The following is an 8,272-nucleotide window of genomic DNA, read 5'->3' as shown; positions in this document are numbered from 1 at the left end:
TCTCAAGTTATGAATAGACTCGAGTTATGTTCATAGAGGTATTCCTATCTAGGGTATTCCATCCTGAGGATGACCGGACCCTATGATTGATTGGACCTGATATGTTTGCTATTCCAGCCCGAGGCTGATTGGGCCAGGCATGTGTGTTCGTGTTTTAGTAGATCAATTTGGTATGATATCTTTGGGACAAATATCCTGTCAACACAAAAGGGGTTCGCTTCAGGAAGAGGAAAAGTCGGATTTCCGATACTTTGGATCATCGGTATTTTGTCAAGTTGGCTAAGTGGCATGAAGGATAGACCTTATGAAAAGGTTTGATTGGGATTCACATCACCTTTCACGTTTCGCAGTTGCGAAAGTGCGTCATGGATCAGGAGGCGGTAGTATCGTTGGATGACATTCAGGTCGGTGAGCGCCTGGATTATGTTAAGAGGCATGTAGCCATTCTGAAGAGAAGGGTAAAGGTTCTGCGGAACAAGGAGGTACCTTTGGTAAAGGTACAGTGGGAGCACCAAAGAGCGTCCGGGTGGACGTGGGAGCCGGAGGCAGAGATGCGGGAGCACTATCCGAGGATGTTCACCGAAGCAGACTTCGAGGACGAAGTCTAGTTCAAGTGGGGGAGAATTGTAACGCCCCGATTCTCGAGTATCAATTTATACTTATAAATTCTCATGATTTCAAGGTCTACTCGACAAGTTGGTTGCCTGACTCGTCGAGTAGCAGCGGATTGGTCCACGTGTTTAAGTGACCTACTCATCGAGTCCAAGAAGGGACTCGACGGGTAGGAGCTGGAGGATGAAACCCTAATTTCCGGGGTTTTGCACCTTATTTAAAGAATCATAAGCCTCCTTCATCCTCTTTATAGTCCCTTCAGAGCTCAGCAAAACCCTAATACGTGTGTGTGTGTGCCCCATTGTGTGTTTTAAGCTTTGCAAGAGGATTCATGGTGAGAAGTGATTTGGGAAAACGAGTGGATTGAAGCAAGGAACTCGTGGGAATCAAGATCTACTTCAGTTGACATCTTTTGGGAAGGTATTAAGCTGTTATCTTAACCCCCCCCCCCTTTTCATTCTAGATCTTTTGGGTGGATTTTAGGGCTTTTCTAGTATAATAAGAAGCCATTCATGGGTATAAGCTAAGATCTGAAGTTGTAACTTCAGATCTGGACTTTCCTTAGTCTCTAAGTCCATAAAGTTTCAGCTTTGGCAAGCATGAACCTTCCCTCTAGTGTGAGACTTCTTTGAAAGCTTGGTTTTGTCATTTTAAGGATTTAGAGCTTTGCATGCACGTAAAGTTTGCAACTTTACGTGATAAACAGGCATTGGGAAGTTGGATCTGCCATATGGAACCTTAGCATGGCTTCAAAAGCATCTGTATGGATGAAGGACTGAAGAGACTCGGCGAGTTGCATGGTCAACTCGGCGAGTCCGATGAAGATTGCCGTGGGCTCGGCGAGTCAAATGAGTGACTCGACGAGTTGAATAGTTATGCAAGCAACTCGGCGAGTAACTAAGGGTACTCGACGAGTTGAGGTCAACATGGATTGTTGACCTTGACCTTTGACTTTGACTTTGACCAAGGGTTGACCAGTTGACTTCTGCGGGCATTTTGGGAGATTGGAAATTATGAGTATGGTTCTATGGTGAATATAGATGGTGGAGTTTGTGATAGTGATCCGAGAGTGGAGCTTATCACTTCAGCGCGTCAGTTGCGAAGTGACTTATCCTCACTGTACTCAAGGTTCTAAGGCACCAAGGTCGGCCCTTTCTTTTGTTATTAGGATTATTACTATTGTGATATGTTAGTTCGGTACCCTAGTAGATAGGATGGTTATATGCTAGTATGATCTGTTGGATTGGTATCTTGGTAGATCGGTTGTGGTTATGCTTAGTGACCTATAGTTGGTCTGACTGTCTGCATGCTAGTTGTTATGCCAGTTAGGTAGATCTGTAGGACTACTTGTAGTATCATGTGATTATCTGTATGTGCCTTATTTATGTTATATGTCGACATATTATGTGGGATGGGTTGAGGAAAAACTGCTCCGTATGGTAACCAACAAACCCTGGAGCATTCCAGATACGAGCTGAGGGAGGCTCGTACTGTGGGCTCGGTGGCAATCCAGATGTGAGTTGTGGGCCCAGAAGGCAATCCAGACTCACACTGTGGGCCCAGGGGTAATCCAGTCTGTAAAGCTGTGGACCCAATACATGCTGTTATTTGTATATTGTAATGTGAAGTGTATCGGTATGTTGGAATTCCAACCCAATGGTTGAGGTCCTGGGGTATTCCATCCCGATGGATGATTGGACCCATAGTATGTTGTTATTTTATGTGTATTGTTGTGTGTATATGTATTTTGGGGGTAACTCACTAAGCTTTCGGGCTTACAGTTTCAGTTTATTGTTTCACGTTCAGCGGATGGTCGCGGCAAGGCGAAGGCGTGACCGTACACTTCCTCGATTAATGATTATGATTTCTGGGAACTCTGATGTTTAAACTATTTTGAAAACAAATTGTAATAACTGAATGGTTTTTAAATGATTTAAAAGTTTTAAATTGGCTCGAATTTTATGGGTGTTACAGTGAGTTCATACCACTACGCTTTCACTATTTTTCAATGTTTTTAAGGGGGGAATACAAGTAAAACACAAGGAATTTTGTGTTAATGTTCAAACGATTTCAAATGTTTCAAAACCTTTGCAATTGTTTCAAACCGATTTACCGCTGCAATTGTTAATATATATATATATATATATATATATATATATATATATATATATATTAACCCTTTTGTAACATGTCGAGCAAAAGGGAACTTTACTCAAGTCTTTTATTACTGCATTATGCACACAGATAAATTACAAAGGTTTTCATACATTACACTACTATGCATTACAGCTGGTGGTATCCAGGTTTTCATACAAAGGTTTCATAACAAACATTACTACAATACACTACTTTCCTAGTACCGAGTACACTAGTATTACATATACTACTACAGAGTACGATAACAAACACAAACTTTGGTATTAAGGCCTAAGACTACTTTTCATTATTAAAGAAAATATAGGATTTTCTGAAGAAAGATGTTAACGCATTTCAAGGAACAATATCAAGTCTTCCATCGAAAAAACATACTTATGAACTCACCAACATAAATGTTGATACACTTTCAAAACCACGTGTATTCTCAGGGAACCGATAGACAGATACACCCACAGGTTTTAAGAAGACGGAGCTTTTAGAGTCGCGTCTTTTATATTTTTGCTATACACTTTTGATGTCATACAAACTATGTATTGGACAGATGTAAATACTATATTCTATCAATGTAATGGTTGTGTTTGCTTTGATTACTAATATGCAATTTTTGTGATACTATACATGACGTCCTCCGCCCGTGAACGTTTCCGCCGCTCCGGTTTGGGTGTGTGACAGTCAAACTCTCGTGGTCCGTGTAAATGGTACAACGGACCCCATAGAGGTAATGCCGCCAAATCTTGAGCGCGAAAACCACAGCCCGCAGCTCTAAATCATGCATCGGATAGTTAGCCTCGGGAGGCTTCAACTGCCTCGAAGCGTAAGCTATCACGTGACCCCGCTGCATCAATATCGCACCCATGCCCGTGATCAAAGCGTCACAGTAAACCATGAAATCCTTGACACCCTTCGGGAAAGTCAAATTCGGTGCCTCGCATAACCGCTGTCTGAGAGTCTCAAAGGCTTCCTGCTACTCAAGCCCCCAGCAGAATGTCACCGATTTCTTGGTCAGTCGGGTGAAGGGAATAGCGATCTTGGAGAAATTCTGGATGAATCTCCGGTAATAACCCGCTAGACCAAGAAAACTCTGAATCTCAGTTGGAGACCTCGGAACCTCCCACTGCATCACGACCTCTATCTTGGCCGGATCGACCAGAATACCCTTCTGGTTGACAAGGTGCCCCAGGAACTGCACTTCGCGCAACCAGAACTCACACTTGGAGAACTTTGCGAAAAGTCTTTCTATCCTCAGAGTCTCCAGCACCTCCCTCAGGTGATCCTCGTGATGCTCCTGAGTCTTGGAGTAAACCAAGATGTCATCGATGAAGACTATCACAAACCGATCCAACATCGGTCTGCACACGCGGGTCATGAGGTCCATGAACGCAGCTGGAGCATTTGTGAGCCCAAACGGCATCACCACAAACTCATAGTGACCATAGCGAGTCCTAAAAGCCGCCTTCTGAACATCGTCATCTCTGACTCACATCTGGTGGTAACCCGATCGCAGATCAATCTTGGAGAACCAAGATGCGCCCTGTAGCTGGTCAAACATATCATCAATCCTCGGGAGAGGATAACGGTTCTTCACTGTTACCTTATTCAGCTCCTGGTAGTCTATGCACATGCGATGTGACCCGTCCTTCTTCTTCACAAATAGGATCGGGGCTCCCCATGGTGAACTGCTCGGCCTAATAAATCCTTTGTCTAGAAGCTCCTGTAGCTGCCTAGACAATTCCTACATCTCGGGAGGAGCCAACCGATATGGTGCATTGGCTATCGGAGCTGCACCAGGGACTAGGTCAATCCTGCACTCAACCTGTCTCTCCGGAGGTATCCCAGGCAGATCCTCCGGGAATACATTCGGGTACTCTCGCACGACCGGTACATCATCCACTGTCACCTTACCCTTATCCCGGGTATCCATAACATAGGCGACATACCCTGCGCAACCCTGCTGAAAGTAGCACCTCGCATTCGTTGTTGAACATAGGGCCAATCCACCCTGCAGCCTCTCACCCTGAATCACTAACCCTCCCCCACTAGGAGTCCGAAATCTCACTAGCTGGTGCTCGTATTCGATCACTGCCCCATTGGGGCTCAACCAGTCCATACCGACTATCACCTTATTCCCTCGCAGGGGAATAGTGACTAGATCCATAGAAAACTGCTCATCAAATAACTACAGTGTACATCCTCGGTGAACCCTCACAGCCCTGACGGTCCTATCGTCTGCTATCTCCACATCAAGTGGGCAATACAGCTCTCCCGGAGGCCCTACGAATCGCTTGCTGAGCGCGAGCGATACAAACGACCGGGTAGCACCTGAGTCAAACAATACCAATGCTGATATACCATTCACTAAGAACGATCCTATAAAAAAACACATAAACATAAGTAATAATCAAAATAAATAAAGAGATAAGGAAAAGATACATACCCGTCACCATGTCGGGAGCTGCTCGTGCCTCCTCTTCTGTCAACTGGAAGGCCCTGATCTTTGCCACAGGCGCCTCACCCCGGCCCTGACGGCCGTTTGTAATCCTCAATGTAGCAGGAGAGGGTGTTTCCACCTGCCCTGCTGCTGCTAAACTCGGGCACTGGGACCGCTTGTGTCTCCTCTGATTGCACTGGAAGCAAATCAGGTCTGATACTATCGTGGTGGTGGTAGTAGCTGTACAATCTCTGCTCAAATGTCCCGTTCGGCCACACTTAAAGCAACCCGAACTACCTGCCCTGCATACCCGATCATGTGTCCTGCCACACTTGCCACAGCGGCCTCGGCCCTGCTGGCCCTTCCCTCGGGAATCTACCTTGGGCTTCTTGCCCGCACTCCCTGACTGAACCCCCTCTACTTTCCTCTTCCTCTCCATCTCTAAATCCAAATCCCTCTCTCGAGCCCTAGCAATCATATCTTCCAGCGTCTTGCAGATGGATCGGCTCACAAACTGGCGGATATCACGTCGCAACATCTCATGATATCGGGCCTTCTTCATCTCCTCGTCCGCCATGTACTGCGGAACGAAAAGGGCCCTCTCCCTAAACATAGCGGTGATCTTTGTCGCCATCTCAGTCGCCTGCTGGAGATCCTAGAACTCCCTAGCAAGCTGATGTTCCTCTATCATAGGTGTAAACTCGGCCCTGAACCTGGCCGAAAAGTCACTCCAACTCATAGCATCAAGAGTTGCATCATCACCAATGGCATGGCCGACCTCCTACCACCAGTCACGTGGCATGTCCATTAGAAGACATGACGCAAGTCGAACCTTGTCCCCCTCGATACATCTGCTGGTGTGGAATGCGTTGGCGACATCAGCCAACCATCTAGTGCTCGCAATGGGGTCCCGAGCCCCATGTTAACCGGGAGCTCCACAAGCTCTGAACTCTCTGAATGTCAGTGTGTGTGACCCCATCATGGCCGCCACCTCGGTGCGGAAAGCACTTAATCTCTCATCCAAAAGCTCCAAAATACCCTCCTTGATCGTGCCGAAAATCACAGGAGTCTGATCTAGACTACTGCACGTGATCTCAGAGGAGATGAACTCCTTCGTCTGGTCATCTAGCTGCCCAACTCCAGCGCCCGAGCATGATCCCTCACCGGTGCCTGTACTGCCGGCTTCTCTAGTGCGTAATACCACCATTCTATAAACACATCACAACAAACATCAGAATACTAATCATATCTCAAGGGATCAGATATACAACAAGTTCCATGGATTCATCTCATCCTTCCTTGATTCGAGTACGGATCCTCTGCTTTTAGTAGTACGGGCCCATACTACCTTCCACATCTATCCATACTTTCCCCAAGAACTGCCTTGACTTCACCAAGTCCCTTCTACTACTACAACTTCACGCGTTACTCTCATCCTAGGCTTGCCCTAGGGTAATCACCATCCCACTCTCCGCCATCAGCTGCATAAGAAGTCCCTGCTATCTCCCTCTAACTAGCTCGTGAATACCATTACATATCACTAAGACTAGATAATTCTTCGAATGAGAGATCCTACCCTACAACGGTTGGACTCAAACAAGAGCTGCGAAATAGAGCTAGACCTAACCTTCTGAAATTATTTAGTCCTTCAAATATGTAGCTTAACATATTCATTTACTAGTTAGTAAAAGATAACTAAGACTCATAAAAGCACAAAGCAAGCAGCATTCGAGCATCAAGTAAACATAATCAAGCATATCCTAATCAGACCATCAAATCACTGACTAATCTGTACTAGCATGTAGTTCATAAAGCTGATACACATATAACAGGCACATAAGGCATCCTTCCTAGATCCTTAGTCCTAATCTAGCATACAGTTCTCGTAAGCATATCATAACATAAACTTGTATGAGTAATTTGGGAGTACTTACTTGAGCCCGGCTGATTGCAGGCACCACACCCTTTTCTCTTTTAAAAATTATTTTCTCTTTTTAAAGATCTTTTATAAAAATGATTTTCTTTTTAAAAATTTTCATACCAAGTCCTCATTTTGAGTTCAGACACACCCGAGAATGTGCCCGAATCTCTCAAACCAAGGTTCTGATACCAACTTGAAACATCCCAAAAATATGGTCCAAAAATTTCGTTTTTAATTATTCATAAAACCATAAATACCATTCATCATCTCATAAAAACATAAGTAATGTATCTCAAATCATCATAACAAAATACTTTATCAAAATCATGTGTCAAAATATCAGAGTCTAAACATCCCAGGCTAAAATGAATGGTGTGTGCACTGCAATCATCCCGAGCTCTTCCCTTTGCTACTGGAGGTACCTGAAACCAAAACTGAAAACTGTAAGCACGAAGCTTAGTGAGTCTCCCCAAACTACCCCATACCATACACATAACATATAACATGCAACTAGGAGATATGGTCCTTGCCCACACTCAAGGAGTTACGGGCCCCCTCCCACACTCGGTACTATGAGATACGGGCCTCGCCCACACTCAGCTATCTCAGAGATGCAGGCCTCGCCCACGCTCTGCTAACTAGGAGATACAGGCCTCGCCCATACTGAGCTTGCTAGGAGGTACGAGCCTCGCCCACGCTCTGCTATCTGGGAGATACGGCCCCCGCCCACACTCCGCTAACTGAACATACATACAAGTATCACACAGACAACAAGTATAACCATAATCTACTAGTTCATAAATATACTCAGATAATACTAAGATTCGGGCCCTACTCACACTTAGCTACTAATCATAAACAAGTCTACGATACGAGCTCAGCCCACACTTAGCTACTAAGCATAAATAATTCTAAGATACGGGCCCAGCCCACACTTAGCTACTCTACACGGGCAAAAATTGATGCCTTCGACCCGTTCCTACCGAAGGAAACTCACCTCTCAAGCTGGATGATGAAATCTCGTGTGAGGAATCTCTAATGGCTGCTCCAACGACTCCCCGACTATCATTATCACAATAATCACTTAGTCAAAAAAAACTGAGAATCCTTCTAAGGGTAAAATAACCATTTTACCCCTGGTCAAAGTCAACATT

This window comes from Lactuca virosa, chromosome 1, assembly GCF_052849685.1.
Source record: "Lactuca virosa cultivar CGN04683 chromosome 1, Lactuca_virosa_CGN04683_v6, whole genome shotgun sequence".
NCBI classification, from domain to species: Eukaryota; Viridiplantae; Streptophyta; class Magnoliopsida; order Asterales; family Asteraceae; genus Lactuca; species Lactuca virosa.
The sequence above is the reverse complement of the archived record's forward strand: the minus strand, read 5'-3'. Positions refer to the sequence as shown.